Source organism: Ranitomeya imitator, chromosome 4 (assembly GCF_032444005.1).
Source record: "Ranitomeya imitator isolate aRanImi1 chromosome 4, aRanImi1.pri, whole genome shotgun sequence".
Taxonomy (NCBI): domain Eukaryota; kingdom Metazoa; phylum Chordata; class Amphibia; order Anura; family Dendrobatidae; genus Ranitomeya; species Ranitomeya imitator.
Window position 1 is genome coordinate 196,484,221 of NC_091285.1, and position 17,268 is coordinate 196,501,488.

The 17,268-nt window shown below is 43.3% G+C and overlaps 1 protein-coding gene across 10 annotated transcripts in view; it reads left to right on the plus strand.

The window, feature by feature from the left end:
* Window positions 1-17,268, plus strand: part of GLT8D2 (glycosyltransferase 8 domain containing 2) — a 52,238-nt gene that overhangs the window by 2,389 nt on the left and 32,581 nt on the right. For 3 of the 10 annotated variants that reach the window (XM_069764233.1, XM_069764235.1, XM_069764229.1), the window contains exons 2-3: window positions 6,388-6,428; window positions 15,313-15,639. The exons of 2 other annotated variants lie outside the window; for them this stretch is intronic. The gene's annotated coding sequence lies outside the window, so the exon portion shown is untranslated. Of the gene's footprint in view, window positions 1-6,332; window positions 6,357-6,383; window positions 6,429-15,312; window positions 15,640-17,268 lie in introns of those variants that run through there. 5 more of the 10 variants (XM_069764234.1, XM_069764232.1, XM_069764236.1 and 2 more) reach the window with 3 other exon arrangements.

The following is a 17,268-nucleotide window of genomic DNA, read 5'->3' on the forward strand; positions in this document are numbered from 1 at the left end:
CGACATCTCTAACGATTTCAGGGTATGAAGGAATTGCCTCGTGCACAGTCAGTTTTGATGAACGGTTGAACTCTTCTACTTCTTTGAGAGCAAGTGAAAAATGTTGCTGAAATATGGTAAATCTGTTTTCTATGGGAGTGGAATCTTTTTCCCTGCGGCAACGCTTTGCCTGCTCCATGTCATCCAGATGCTTATCGAAATCAAATTTCTTGTTGAAATCAAACTCGTCATCTGATGAGGATGAAGAAATGGTAGCAGCAGCACTGGTAGGACCCGAGTCCTCTTGCTCTTGGCCTTCCTGTAGCCCAATCATCCTGCTATCTCAGTCAAAGCTTCTTTTCCTTTAGTAAGCTGTTGATCATCCAGCAATATACGATGACTCGGGTCCACATAAACAGCTGCCAGAAGAATTTTATTTTCTAATGGCAGTGTCTCTCTCCGTTTCATTGAAGTAGCAATGCCATCTGCGATTTAAACCTCCTCTTTGGGACAGGCAAAACAAGAAGTTCTTCCACACCTTTATAAAAGTGCTAGGAGTTAAATCCTCAGTTTGTAACTTTTTAGTCACTGTAAATGGGTGATGCAGCAATTCCTTCAATTCAGCCACCTGTGTCCATTGACCTTCATGTAGTGTTTTCCTGAGGGTTGGCCATATCTACAAGGAAGGGTTTCAGCACAAGTAATCACTCAATCATTAAATAGGTGCAGCCCCACCAAGTGGCTTGATCCACAATTGCCCCTTTTCCAGCACGTCTCTTGAAGATGGAATCAATTTTAGCGGTTCTGGCAGCAATAGCCAATTTCCTTACTTTGCTAATCAGAGTTTCAGCATGTCCCTCTTGCAGCCTCTTATTGCCAGCTGCAGTGTGTGCACAACACAGCGCATGTGATGAATAGGAAAGAGGTGTGAAGCAGCTTCACCAAGATCATCTAATTGTAAAGAATCATTTTGCTGTTCTTCTGTAGTAATATCTGTTTGTTCCTCCGTTATGGGAACAGGACTGTAGCCTTCCATCTCCAACATACTGAATGTGAAATGTTCTTCTAGCTGCTGTTCACCTTCATTATTCTCATTCATCAGTTTAATTGTACTTATCATGTTTGAAGCATTATCAGTTACAATAGCAACAACCTGTTCTTTTTTCAGTTCATAATCTTGCAGAACTTTTTCCACTAAGGTCTGGAGAAACTGGCTGCTGTGATGAGCTTTAAAAAACCTAAAACTAACAAGGATACCTAAAACATAACCTTTATTAATACTCACTAAAAAAGTACTCTGTCCATAGACTGCAAAAATAGAACAAACATATAATTATGTACCTGTAGGGCCCTAGGGAGTACCTACACTGAGACCTACCTAGCAGTGGAGGTTGGCACCCTAAGTTACTGCGGTAGGCGCCCCCACTCAACGTCGACTCACCCTAGGGAATCCCTAGAAGACCCTAAATAGGGAACCCTAGAAAAAACCTAGAAAATCCCTGACGGAAGTCCTGCCTGGCAGTGGGGGTAGGCACCCTAATGTGAAGCGGTAGGCGCCCCCACTCCACGTCGACTGACCCTAGAAGCCCTAAAAAGTCCCTAAATAGGGATAGAATAAAGAAAATGTCCCAAAAACAAACCCAAGCACCCCAAAGGAAAAAAAAAAAGGAGAAATACCTTAAACAAATAACAAATCTAACTAGAAAAAATATGTATATCGGAAAAATATAGAAAAAAAGAAAAATATATACAATAAGAAAAAGAATATGCAATGAATCTTTTGCTGCTGCATAAATATGCGTATATTTTGTATAATAGACAATTATGTCTGTAGCAGTGTCTGCCTGCAAAAGATTAAAAAAATAGGGTGAATGAGAAGATACTAGTATTGTCCAAAATCAATAAATAAGTGCGATTTTTCTGGGTTAAGGAGTACGATAATTGAGGTTAGTCAAATGCTAAAATATAAGAACTTGGTCACGCGCTATACAAAAAGTCAACCATATAGTATACTAACATCAAAAACCTCAGTTAAGCAGCAAGATACAGCAACCAGAAAACCAGATATATAACTCCTTCCACCAAAATGAAAAATATATATGCTTGATAGAGATTGCCCGTTTATCACATTGAAACAGTGCTTTAGGATAAGTACCAACAGATTGCTTTGTATAGCGGATGACCATGTTCTTATATTTTAGCATTTGACTAACCTCAATTATCGTACTCCTTAACCCAGAAAAATCGCACTTATTTATTGATTTTGGACAATACTAGTATCTTCTCATTCACCCTATTTTTTGAATCTTTTGCAGGCAGACACTGCTATAGACATAATTGTCTATTATACAAAATATACGCATATTTATGCAGCAGCAAAAGATTCATTGCATATTCTTTTTCTTATTGTATATATTTTTCTTTTTTTCTATATTTTTGCGATATACATATTTTTTCTAGTTATATTTGTTATTTGTTTAAGGTATTTCTCCTTTTTTTTTCTTTGGGGTGCTTGGGTTTGTTTTTGGGACATTTTCTTTATTCTATCCCTATTTAGGGACTTTTTAGGGCTTCTAGGGTCAGTCGACGTGGAGTGGGGGCGCCTACCGCTTCACATTAGGGTGCCTACCCCCACTGCCAGGCAGGACTTCCGTCAGGGATTTTCTAGGTTTTTTCTAGGGTTCCCTATTTAGGGTCTTCTAGGGATTCCCTAGGGTGAGTCGACGTTGAGTGGGGGCGCCTACTGCAGTAACTTAGGGTGCCAACCTCCACTGCTAGGTAGGTCTCAGTGTAGGTACTCCCTAGGGCCCTACAGGTACATAATTATATGTTTGTTCTATTTTTGCAGTCTATGGAAAGAGTACTTTTTAGTGAGTATTAATAAAGGTTATATTTTAGGTATCCTTGTTAGTTTTAGGTTTTTTGAGTTGGTCTAGGATTCCGTATATATTTTGAGTTAGGTTGTGTTTTGTGATGAGCTTTAGTAATCTTTTACTGCCAGTGTCATAGTAACAATTTTTTTGTTGTCACAAACCTATCGAACGTTGATAGCAAAATAGTTCAGTCTGTGATGTGTGCAGGCATCCATTTTAAGAAATACAAAGCGTCTCTTGAGAGTCTTTTTAAGATCTTCCTTTTGGTAAAGGGCTTCTTCAATCACTAATTTTCTAATACTTTCTCTTTCAAGAGAAACAGCAAGTTTGCGAGCCATTTCTCCATTAAGAGCTGTAAAAGCTGGTTGTGCAAATAATGATAATGGTACACTGTCCTTCACAACAAGCTCGATGAGCTGTCTTTTAAACACATCTGCTGTCTTTGTTACAGTAACTGTCACTTACAAAATATCTTGTAACTGACGTTTGAGACGCTCTTTCCTCCTCCATTGCCTGGCGGGAAGTGCTGGTCTCTGGTTTCTTGGTGCTGCTGTGATCTTTTTCAGTCACAGCTTTGTAAACTTCTGGGTGGCAGCATTGTAAATGTCTTTTTAGATTGGAAGCTCTTGAAGGAGCTTTTTTTTACCACTGCCTGAGTATGCACTGATTTTTGCATCACAGCATTTGTTTTCATCTAGGTCACTTATACACTGACATACAAAATGTTTGTTATCTTGAGTCACTGTGAAATGCTCAAATACAGCTGACTTGATAGGATGCTTCTTAGACATTTTGTAATTATGTAATTCGCTTTCAAAATAATTTTGTCCTGTAAAAAAAATAAAGTATATTGTAATTCTTGTAAGAATAGGGAATCATGCACTGTATAATTTGGGATAGAAATAAAACAATATTTGCATAAATCAATAGGACAGATAAGTATAAAGTTTGTAAAATGTGTTGTTAAATAGCTTAAGGGTTTGTGCACACGTTGCGGATTCTCTGCGGATCCGCAGCGTTTTTTGCAGTGCAGAAACGCTGCAGATCCGCAATTGATTTACAGTACGATGTAAATCAATGAGAAAAAAAAAATGCTGTGCACACTTTGCGGAAAATCTGCTGCGGAAACACTGCGGTTTAAAAGAAGTAGCATATCACTTCTTTTTTGTGAATCTGCAGCGTTTTTTGTACCCATTCCATTATAGAAAACCACAGGGGTAAAAAAACGCAGAAAATCCGCAAGAAAACCACAGCAAAAACGCACAAAAAACGCTGCCGAACCGCACAAAAAAACGCGACAAATCCGCAGGTGCGTTTTCTGCCAGGAGAGGGAGAATCTGCACCAGAAATTCCTAAGCCTAATCCGCAACATGTGCACATAGCCTTCCTCTGAACTTTCAATGTCAGGCTTGTCTCAGGGTACAGCTCACTAAATGCTTCACATCATATTTCTTCACAGTCTATGAAGAGGGGAGGAGGGAAGAAACATGTTTGTGCTGAATCACATTTCAGAACACACACACAAATATATATGTCCTCATCGATCCTGTTACTGTATTTCCAAATTTGAGATGTTAGAAAACATTTTTTCCCCTTATATTCTATGTATAGTGTATATAAGTCATCAGAGCTGCTTCTCCAAACATGAGCTAAGAGGAAAAACAAACTAATACTTATAATAAAGGTAACCAAAAAATCAGAAAAATATTACAAAAATATTGGTACATACTGAGACAAGATCCCCCTCTTACGGGATGTACTACCAGAGAGACCAGGCATCACCTTTAGAAGGGGCAAAACGCTCAGAAACATTATAGCACCTAGTCGTTTGAAAAAATTTGCAGTGAAAAATTCCGGAAAAAAACAAATGTTTTTTCAACCCAAAACTACTAATTCTATAATGAAAAAGACAATTAATACACTTTATGGCACCTATAAATGCCACCAGAAGAAATGTCAATGTTGTCAATTAATAACTCATGGACAGCAATCTATTACCTCCAATAGTACAGGAGAGACCTTTCCTATAAAACATCACCTAACCTGCACTAGTAGCTATGTTATATATGTAATTACATGCAGTTGCGGAATGCAATATGTTGGCCGGACCACACAGATGGTTAGATCACGTTTAAACACACACCGACATAATGCGAAAATTGGGCTACTAACGCATAGCCTATCAAGACATCTTTTAATAAATCATAATAAGAATTTTGAAATAAGTTTGACTCCTGTTAAAGAAATTCCGCATAATGTATCAGACAGAATCCATCTATTGAATAAGAAAGAGAATTTCTGGATGTACAGATTGCGTTCTCTGCATCCTGATGGCCTCAATGATAGACTGGAGAACATATAGAGCATTATATTAGATCAGGACATGGTTGCTGATCAATAGAAACTTATAGAAATAATAGGGTATAAGCTATTCTAGGATAGGTACAATTTATAATATATCTTTAGGCTTGTTCATAAACTCTTGGCTAGTGAAACTAGTGTCATGAGGACCATGAAGAAAACCGTAGGGTCTTCATTAGGTGACACGGTTAAATTTCCTCTTCATTAGGTGACACGGTTAAATTTCCAGTTTTTAGTGCAGTTTTTTTTTTTTTAATGACTCGCTAGTGATCCTTAGCGGTCAAAAATGAACGCTTTACAGCATCCCATCTATATATATATAATTGTCTAAGGGTTTTTCCGTCTTTCTGTCTGTCTGTCCTGGAAATCCCGCGTCTCTGATTGGTCGAGGCCTGGCGGCCTGAACCAATCAGCGACGGGCACAGCGACGATGATGTCATAAAGGACGTAGACATCCCGCGTCTCTGGTCGAGGCCGCCAGGCCTCGACCATTCAGCAACGGGCACGGCGACAATGATGTCATAATGGTTGCCATGGCGACGACGATGTCATAAAGGTTACCTCGACCAATCAGTGACGGGCACAGTGACGATGATGTCAATGGTTGCCATGGCGACGATGATGTCATAAAGGTTGCCTCGACCAATCAGCAACGGGCTCAGCGACGATGATGTCATAATGGTTGCCATGGCGACGATGATGTCATAAAGGTTGCCTCGACCAATCAGCGACGGGCACAGTCTGCCGCGAATTCTGGAATCATCATTGTCCATATACTACGGGGACATGCATATTCTAGAATACCCGATGCGTTAGAATCGGGCCACAATCTAGTAGAATATAATGGTGATTTATATGAGGTTCATCTCCTGTGGTGACAAAAAGAGAAATGATCCAGCTGGAGGTGGAGGCAGTTCAGACTTTGTGAGACTTTATTAGACAACTAAAGCAATAAAAAGTTCTTCAACAAGAAAAATCTTAACATAGCAAACACCTGGCACACCAGTGAGGAGGATCAACGCGTTTCAACTATGAAGTCTTACTCATGATCTACCTCGTTTCTCTTTTTGTCTTCATTTGCTGTGGGCGCTCACCCCGAACCGTGCTGGGCGTTGGCAGGTCTGGGGATTTCGTCTAAGACCGGTAAGCTGACTACATTCCTTTTTTTTTTTAGCATCTCCTGTGGTGGTGTATGTTCTACGCCAGGCGGCAAAGGTGAGAAATCCAGTTATTAGACAAACTAAGACTTATTAAATAAAGGTAGTTTCACGGGACTACCGTGACAGAGAGGTTCCAGAGAACCGCAGCGCTCTGGGCCTCGTTCACACACGATGAACAGAAGCTCTTCTCCTGAATTCTGACCTGGCTGTCTTGTGCCAGCCGGGCAGGAGTTAAACCTTGATACTGAAGTTACTGAGAGCTATGTCTCTCAGCTGAATTGATTTTGGTAATCTCCGCTCCTATATAGACTCAGCTTTGTCTACAACTGTTGTCAGTGATCAGTTCTGCTGCCTGGCTTGGAGTGAGAAGGAGCGTGATATTAGGAGCTTGGAGGTTTATTTACAGAGATTGGTGTCTGCTGTTTTGGTTGCATGTTAAACCTGTTTTCCTTCCTAGTTTTTTCCTTCTCTTCCCTCCTCTGTGTTTCCTCTGTGGTTGTCTGAGCATTTGGTGAGTTTGAGACTTTTAGTTACCTTGTCTGTATACCCTGTTTAATTGTCGTGTTTATACACTGGTGCAGTCCACCTCCCTTGGGGGGAGAGGGGGCCACTATTAGGGCCTGCACAGGAGACAGGGATGCGCTGGCAGCTCAGGCCTCCTAACCATTACTGGTACCCCTGAGACAAGGGAAAGCCAGGGCCCCATTATAGTGGCAGGGACAGGTGCGGGCCCCAGTACGCCGTCCTGCCCCTTTATCGCCGTTAACGGCGTGACAGGTAGAACTAAAATTAATATTAACTATACGTGAACTTTAACTAATCTATTGATAGAATTTAACTTATAACTAATTACTTCAAATATACTATACAAAGGAAAAGGGCACAACCCATGGTATAGAGGTAAATACCCATGAGAGGAATAATCCCAATAGAAGGAACTAATGCATGTAATAAGTTCCTATATAAATTAAAGATATAGAATTAACACTATGATCAAATAAATGAAGTCTTTTCAGATTTATTTATTTGTATAAACAGAAGAGATGTTTGAAACTTTTTTTATTATATTTTTTAAGAAAAAGTTTTTTATTAAAAGATGTATAATATAATAGATATAATCATTGAATATATATTGTATTTATGGGTAATAATATAGATACAAATTTTATATATCCACATATATTGTATATATGCTAATTAATGGTTTTATTTGTTCCTTATAATTTATATTTTATTATGTATTTTAACTGTTCAAATGAATATACTTATACACGGAAAAGTTAAAGCTATATACTGAAAACCACTAATCAGCAAAGAAGCTAATGAAGAACCACCAGGTCTTGATCAATTAACATAATTAATTATTCAAGTGGACCTATGTAGCCTCTATAACTCCAGCAGCCTATAAAGTAATATCATACCTGAGGAAGGCTATTTTTAATAAGTATATAGCTGAAACGCGTTGTTCTATGTATTGTTTTTTAATATCTTTTATTTTAAATAAATTACTGAAGATTTGTAATACCACTGCCTGTTGCCTGTTACCTGGGAGCGCTGAACAGACTGGATGAACGTTTTTTTCTGAAGTTCATAGGAGATTGTGATTTTCACTTTACAGAGCAATGCTGGTGTTTGGTCCCTAAGGGGACTAACAAATGGTACATTAACCCCTCTGTGACCTTGGACGTACTATCCCGTCGAGGTGCCCTGGGCCTATCTGACCCTTGACGGGATAGTACGTCCTGCCCTTTAATGCGATACCGCGACTTAAGTCGCGGTGATCGCATTAAAATTCCAACGCCATCTCACCTGGGGGGAGATGGCCTCGGCATCCAGGGCATTGTCGCCGCCCACCCGCCCTCTCGATCGCTGTGATTGGCTGTTCAATTCTGAACAGCCAATCACAGCCATTCTCATTGTTTCAGCCAATCGGAGCGGCTGAAACAATGAGGTCACAGGCTAGGATCGAGTACCGATGTACTCGATCCTAGGTCCGGTGCCTGGCAACGCCAGGCACCGGCAAGAACACCCCGGATTGGCGCGATCGCCGATCGCATCGATCGCGCCAATCGCAGGGCACCGCGCGGTATTACCGCGCTGTGCCCTGCCGGAACCTGCGTGGATCGGTGCTCTAATAGCACCGATCCTAGGATAGGATAGGATAGGACACAGTGCAGGCCCAGCAGGGCCTGCAGGAGCCGATTGGCGCAATCGATGTCATCGTCGATCGCGCCAATCACAGGGCGCAGCGGCGATCACGCTGTGACCGCTCTGTGCCCTGCAGGTGACCTGGCTGTGACCTGCCTAGGATGGCGCGAACAGATCCGATCCTAGGCAGGTCACAGCCAGGTCACCAGAAAAGCTCTGATTGGTGGGATCGATGTTATGGTCGATCCCACCAATGACAGGTCACAGCAGCAGCATGACCGCTCTGTGACCTGTCTGTGTCACCTGCCTGACCTGTGTATGACCGCTCTGCAGGGTCCTCATTCTAGCTGAGGATTCCTACAGAGCGGTCATACTGCTGGATCTCCTGGCTTGATCTCTCTGCTGGATCTACCTTCTGTGCTGGGTATTGTGGTGCCACAGCAGCCTGTAGCACCACAATCCCTGCTAAAGAAAGAAGACAACTAAACGTAAGTTTTATCCCTGATCCCTGCCCAATCCCCGTTCATCCGTGCCCAATCCCCGTTCATCCGTGCCCAATCCCCGTTCATCCACCCCAATCCCCGTTCATCCACCCCAATCCCCCCTTCCCCCTCTTTTTACCCCCTCCACCCCCATTTGTGCCGCCTCCGTGCGCACATTTAGTAGCTGCCGAGCGTTGATTGGTGACGCAGTTCACCGATCAACGCTCGCGCTCGCTTTTTTTCCCTCGCCCCCGTTGCGCCAACTCCGTACACACATTCCGCAGCCGCCAAAGTTTGATAAGTGACGCAGTTCACTTATCAGAGTTTGTGCCTGCCGTTTTCCTTTTTTTTTTTTCACCCCCCTTTTGCGCCACCCGACTACAACCGTACGTTTTGATCACTGATCCCTGCCCAATCCCCACTTCCACCCCCATCTCCCTTCCCCCTCTTTTTACCCCCCTTTGCACCTCCTTCCGTGCGCCCATTTAACAGCCGCCGAACGTTGATTGGTGACGCAGTTCACCGATCAACGCTCTCGCTCGCTTTTTTCCCTCACCCCCGTTGCGCCAACTCCGTACACACATCCCGCAGCTGCCAAAGTTTGATAAGTGACGCAGTTCACTTATCAGAGTTTGTGCCTGCCGTTTTCCTTTTTTTTTTTTTCACCCCCCTTTTGCGCCACCTGACTACAACTGTACGTTTTGATCACTGATCCCTGCCCAATCCCCACTTCCACCCCCATCTCCCTTCCCCCTCTTTTTACCCCCCTTTGCACCTCCTTCCGTGCGCCCATTTAACAGCCGCCGAGCGTTGATTGGTGACGCAGTTCACCGATCAACTCTCGCGCTCGCTTTTTTCCCCTCAGCCTTTTTGCGCAACCTCCGTACACACATCCCGCAGCCGCCAAACTTTGATAAGTGACGCAGTTCTCTTATCAGAGTTTGTGCCTGCCTTTTTTTTTTTTACAGGTTTTTCTTCTCCTTTTAGCATTTTCTTTTCAGATAAGTTTGCACAAATCACTATCCCCCCACACATACACATACAGTTATCAATAAAGTGCACCCAATCACCATATTCACACAAAAATGTCCCGCTCGTCCCGTTCGTCCCAACAGCGCTATTCATTGGAGGAGGCATATGCTTTCCTTGCCTCCGACACTGATAGCGAGGGAGAGGATCCCACTTTTCTTTACTTTTCTGATTCTTCATCCTCTTCCTCCTCCTCCTCCTCCTCCTCTTCCTCCTCATCTTCCTCCTCGGGTCCTGCGGAACCACCACGCAGACGCCCCAGGACAGAAGATGAGGCAGCCCCCACCACTCCTGAACCAGCGCTCCCCACTGCGGAACCCACATGGACCTCGCCCCCCGAAAATTACGAGCCACTGATTCCTGATTTTGTGGCAGAATCAGGAATCAAGTTTGACACCACGGGCCTCACAGAAATAGACTTTTTCAAAGTCTTTTTCTCTGAGGATTTTATTAACCTCATGGTGGAGCAAACTAATTTGTATGCTCGTCAATTTTTGGAGCAAAACCCCGGTACATCATTTTCCAACTGGTCTCCTGTAGACGCAGTTGAAATGATGCAGTTTTGGGGCCTGGTCCTCCACATGGGGATCGTGAAGAAGCCAGAAATGCGGCAATATTGGAGTGTAGATGTTTTATATAACACTCCAGTATTCCGAATGGCCATGGTTCGGAGACGTTTTGAGGCCATCCATAAATTCCTGCATTATTCCGATAATGCACAGTGTCCCGCACGAGATGACCCCAACTTTGACCGTCTGTTCAAAGTTCGGCCGGTCATCGAACACTTCAACAAAAAGTTTTCTGAAGTGTACGTGCCCAAAAGGGACATCTGCGTGGATGAGTCCTTGGTCCATTTTAAGGGGCGGCTCGGATTCCGTCAATACCTGCCCAACAAAAGGGCCAGGTACGGAATCAAACTCTACAAGCTGTGTGAGAGTGCCTCAGGGTACATCCACAGGTTTAGAGTGTATGAAGGGAAGGACAGCAGGATTGAACCCCCTGAGTGTCCTCCTGTCCTGGGAGTGAGTGGGAAGATCGTGTGGGATTTGGTGCACCCACTGCTGGATAAAGGTTATCACCTCTATACTGATAACTTTTATACCAGCATCCCACTCTACAAATCCCTCTCTGCGCGAGGTACCGCAGCCTGCGGTACTGTGCGCAAAAATCAGAGAGGCCTCCCAAAGACGCTACTTCGGCAGATGCTCAGAAAAGGTGAGAGCAAGGCCCAATGTAGCGACCACCTGCTGGTGGTCAAGTACAAAGACAAGAGGGATGTCCTTCTCTTGACCACCATACATGGTGATGGCAGAGCCCTCAGCACTGTACGGGGTACCTCTACACAGGTCTGCAAACCGGACTGTGCACTGGGCTACAACAAAAGCATGGGGGGGGGTTGATCTCTCTGATCAACTCCTCCAACCATACAGTGCTTTGAGAAAGGCCAAGGTGTGGTACAAAAAGTTGGCCGTCCACATCGTACAAATGGCAATGCTCAACGCTTTCCTGCTGTTACGATGTGCACGCCACACCGATACGTCGTACCTTCAGTTCCAGGAGGTAGTGGTTAAGGCCCTGATATTTGGTACTCCGGAAGGAGAGGGCCCCAGTACTTCCGGAACTGAAGGTGCTCGTATCGTACCAGGCCAGCATTTTCCGGGGGTGGTCCCGCCAACCGGCAGAAAAGGTAAGCCGCAAAAAAGGTGCCGAGTGTGTTACAAAAGGGGAATACGCAAGGACACCATTTATCAATGCGACACCTGCCCCGAAAAACCTGGCCTGTGTATGAAGGATTGCTTCAGATTGTACCACACCTCCATGCACTACTAATTTACTTTACAAGAAAGCGTACATTAGTTCCAAAAAGGGGGCACATCCAGTTATGTTCCTTTGGGGGGGGGTCTAGGTTCCAAAATGATGTCACTTGTGGTTTTTTTTTACTGTTTAGGCACATCAGGGGCTCTGCAAACGGAACATGACGACCGCAGACCATTTCTGCATTCCAAAACGTCACAACTTCCCTTTCGAGCCCCAACGTGTGCCTAAACAGTTTTTTCCCACATATGGCGTACCAGCGTAATCAGGACAATTTGGACAACAACTTTTGATGTCCAATTTCTCCTGTTACCTTTGGGAAAATTAAAAATTGGGGACTAAAATATCATTTTTGTGGGAAAAAATAGGATTTTTTATTTTCACGCCTGGACATTATAAACTTTAGTGAAGCACGTGGGGGTTCAAATTTCTCACCAAACACCTAGATAAGTTCCTTAGGGGGTACAGTTTCCAAAATGGGGTCACTTGTTGGGGGTTTCTACTGTTTAGTCACATCAGGGGCTCTGCAAATGGAACATGATGCCAGCAGAACATTCCATCAAAGTCTGCATTCCAAAACGTCACTACTTCCCTTTCGAGCCCCAACGTGTGCCCAAACAGTAGTTCCTCCCCACATATGGGGTATCAGCGTACTCAGGACAAATTGGACAACAACTTTTGGGGTCCAATTTCTCCTTTTACCCTTGAGAAAATAAAAAATTGGGGACTAAACGATCATGTTTGTGGAAAAAATAGGATTTTTTATTTTCACGCCTGGGCATTATAAACTTTAGTGAAGCACGTGGGGGTTCAAAATTCTCACCACACAACTAGATAAGTTCCTTAGAGGGTCTAGTTTCCAAAATGGGGTCACTTGTGGGGGGTTTCCACTCTTTAGGCACATCATGGGCTCTCCAAACGCGACATGGCGTCTGATCTCAATTCCAGCCAAATTTAGCTTGAAAAAGTCAAACGGCGCTCCTTTCCTTCTGAGCCCTGCCATGCGCCCAAACAGTGGTCCCCCCCCACATATGGGGTATCAGCGTACTCAGGACAAATTGGACAACAACTTTTGGGGTCCAATTTCTCCTTTTACCCTTGAGAAAATAAAAAATTGGGGACTAAACGATCATGTTTGTGGAAAAAATAGGATTTTTTATTTTCACGCCTGGGCATTATAAACTTTAGTGAAGCACGTGGGGGTTCAAAATTCTCACCACACAACTAGATAAGTTCCTTAGAGGGTCTAGTTTCCAAAATGGGGTCACTTGTGGGGGGTTTCCACTCTTTAGGCACATCATGGGCTCTCCAAACGCGACATGGCGTCTGATCTCAATTCCAGCCAAATTTAGCTTGAAAAAGTCAAACGGCGCTCCTTTCCTTCTGAGCCCTGCCATGCGCCCAAACAGTGGTCCCCCCCCACATATGGGGTATCAGCGTACTCAGGACAAATTGGACAACAACTTTTGGGGTCCAATTTCTCCTTTTACCCTTGAGAAAATAAAAAATTGGGGACTAAACGATCATGTTTGTGGAAAAAATAGGATTTTTTTTTTTCACGCCCGGGCGTTATAAACTTTCGTGAAGCACTTGGGGGATAAAAGTGCTCATGACACATCTAGATAAGTTCCTTAGGGGGTCTAGTTTCCAAAATGGGGTCATTTGTGGGGGGTTTCCACTGTTTAGGCACATCAGGGGGTCGCCAAACGCGACATGGCGTCCGATCTCAATTCCAGCCAAATTTAGCTTGAAAAAGTCAAACGGCGCTCCTTTCCTTCTGAGCCCTGCCATGCGCCCAAACAGTGGTCCCCCCCACATATGGGGTATCAGCGTACTCAGGACAAATTGGACAACAACTTTGGGGGTCCAATTTCTCCTTTTACCCTTGAGAAAATAAAAAATTGGGGACTAAACGATCATGTTTGTGGAAAAAATAGGAATTTTTTTTTTCACGCCCGGGCGTTATAAACTTTCGTGAAGCACTTGGGGGATAAAAGTGCTAATGACACATCTAGATAAGTTCCTTAGGGGGTCTAGTTTCCAAAATAGGGTCACTTGTGGGGGGTTTCCACTGTTTAGGCACATCAGGGGGTCGCCAAACGCGACATGGCGTCCGATCTCAATTCCAGCCAAATTTAGCTTGAAAAAGTCAAACGGCGCTCCTTTCCTTCTGAGCCCTGCCATGCGCCCAAAAAGTGGTTCCCCCTCACATGTGGGGTATCAGCGTACTCAGGATAAATTGGACAACAACTTTTGAGGTCCATTTTCTCTTTTTACCCTTGGGAAATTAAAAAGATTATTGCTGAAAGATCATTTTTGTGACTAAAAAGTAAAATGTTAATTTTTTCCTTCCATGTTGCTTCTGCTGCTGTGAATCACCTGAAGGGTTAATAAACTTCTTGAATGTGGTTTTGAGCACTTTGAGGGGTGCAGTTTTTAGAATGGTGTCGCTTTTGGGTATTTTCTGCCATATAGACCCCTCAAAATGACTTCAAATGTGAGGTGGTCCCTAAAAAAAATGGTTTTGTAAATTTGGTTGTAAAAATGAGAAATTGCTGGTCAAATTTTAACCCTTATAACTTCCTTGAAAAAAAAAAGTTTGTTTCAAAAATTGTGCTGATGTAAAGTAGACATGTGCGAAATGTTATTTATTAACTATATTGTGTCACATAACTCTCTGGTTTAACAGAATAAAAATTCAAAGTTGGAAAATTGTGAAATTTTCAAAATTTTCGCCAAATTTCCGTTTTTTTCACAAATAAACGCAAGTTATATCGAAGAAATTTTAGCACTATCATGAAGTACAATATATTACAAGAAAACAATCTCAGAATCGCTAAGATCCGTTGAAGCGTTTCGGAGTTATAACCTCATAAAGGGACAGTGGTCAGAATTGTAAAAATTGGCCTGGTCATTGACGTGCAAACCACCCTTGGGGGTAAAGGGGTTAAAAAGTGAAAAAAAAAAAAAATCACCCCTCTTTTGCTCCATTAAAAATAAAACAATCAAAAATACACATTTTGTATCTGTGCTTTTGTAAAAGTTCAAGCTATCAAAATATAAAATGGATTAATTTGACTGATAACTGCATAACGAGAAAAGAATTAGAATAAATGAAACAGAAAACAGATAATCGCCAGGTTAAAATAATCTCTGGAGGCAGATTTTCAGTAAGTTCTCTTCTATTATAGGGGAAAACTTTCAAATGAGGGTGTGATTCACAATTCTTGCTGTGATCATAGAAAACGCTTTATGAGCACTGTCCCGGCTATTAAGGAACAGGTCTATAGATGTACAGTAATGAGTATATTTACTTGCATATAAAAATAAATGAATTAACGTATAATGCATCCACCAGCAACAAGGCGATCTCATCGGATGGACCCTAACTCTATTTCTAAGCTTATGTTGTGTTGTTAGACTTTTAGTGGCACCTATACAGTAATATTCTTATTTTCCATTCAGAAAGCCAAAAATCCCTATGCGAAGCACAAGGGGGAATTGCAGATGTTGGAACAGTTTTCATCTGGATCTCATTTCTTTCTGTCTGTACTTGCAAATGTAGCATTGTACGAGGCAGTTCATCACGTTGGATAGAACAAAGGAGAATCCAGAGATCACAATCAGTGCCTCCGCCAGCCTGGTGGTACACCTTTGCTCACTAAAGAATATAACTTTCAGCATTGTTTTTTCTGCGTCCAGTAACACAGGCTTCTGTGGACATTTTTTTTCCTCCACTCCTCCCATGAAATGTCCGATAAGGAAAACTTGGCTTAAACTGTCGCCTTCTTGGTATGTAAAATCCAACTGTTAAAATATTGTTATTTGCTACGAATAATGATTTATCTTGATCTTTAAAATACGTTATATACTGTATATAAAGTTAGATTTTTATCCCTGAATTACAATAAATTAAATGTGCATTACAAATGTTGGCAAAGTCCGTGCTTGTTGGAACTGTCGGGACTTTTACGGTTGCATATTTCCAGTATTCTTGCCGTTCAGGAAATTAAATGTACCGTATAGTTTTCTGCCTGTAGACACAGGAAGTAATACTCAGTTTTTGGCTGAGCTTACCAATTAATTTAACCTTTTCCAGACTTTAGGCCTAGATATGTACCAAATATTCCTATTACAATTTATATATTGTTAATAGTATGACATAGTTCATTATATAAATTCCAGTCTATTTAGGAATATAATAGGAGAGTCGGATAATGTGAAAATATTTATCTCTTCTAAATATGTCTGTACTGTAGTGTAGGTGCATTAAATACTTACTGATTGCTGTCTTTCCTGGTTACCAGCACCACTACAGTCGACTTCTGGATCTCCTGACCTCATTGTCAAGGGGAATAGTGGTGGAACGAATGTGTCGTGGACCGAGGGGCATGACTAGGGGAACATCTGACTCTTCCCTAGAGCCCCTGCTACTCCAGGGCAGACCTCGGATACATGGCAGTTGACCCCCAAAAGAGCAGATAGTTGGAACGGCCAGGAATGGGTAGACTTGGCTGGTACAGGCAGGCATGATGTCAAAGTCAGCCGCTGATGCGGCCCAGCCCATAGACTCCCCCACTCCGACCGACCACGACGGCGTGGGGCACACGTCCCCCAGGGACGAAATACAGACCCTTTATATCGCAGAGGGGGACCCGGGCCTACCCGAACTAGGGGAGGGCAGAGACCGGGGTTCTGTAGCAGCTGAGCATGTGAACAAGGAAAGAGACACGTAAGACTTGATTACACCGCACAACTTCAGGTATAGAGAAAGTAAAGTTTACTAAAGTAAAGTCACACAATACATAAGCAAAACATAATAAGGTCCGGCTCCCGATTCCACATCTCCCAGAAGGGTACCACCCAGTGGACCCCAAGGCACCAGCGGATCACCGAGGCACACATAGGCGGGACATCAGGACACAGGCAGGACATCAGGGTACATGAGATCATCAGGACGCAGGCAAGACATCAGGGTACAGACAGGACATCTGGTCACAGGAAGGACATCAGGACACAGGCAGGGCATGAGGACATCAGGAATATGTCCTGGAATATGTCAGCTGAGACACTGACGTGGCAGCCCAGGGCATCAGCTGGGACACTGGCGTGGCAGCCCAGGGCATCAGTTACATCAGGACATAGGACACAGGAAGGACATCAGGGAACACAAGGTCATCAGGACGCAGGCAGGACATCAGGGTACAGACAGGACATCTGGACCCAGGGTCACCGGCAGACATCAGACAGGAGTTATTTGGTTCCGGACATCTGACACGACCTACAGGCACTACCACAGTCATCAGGCTCCAATCTCCAGACAGCGGTCATCAGGTTCCAGACTGCGGTCGTCAGGCTCCGGGCATCGGATCTAGGAAGGAACTCAAGCGGGATGATACTAGATCCGCAGGAGTGCTGGGC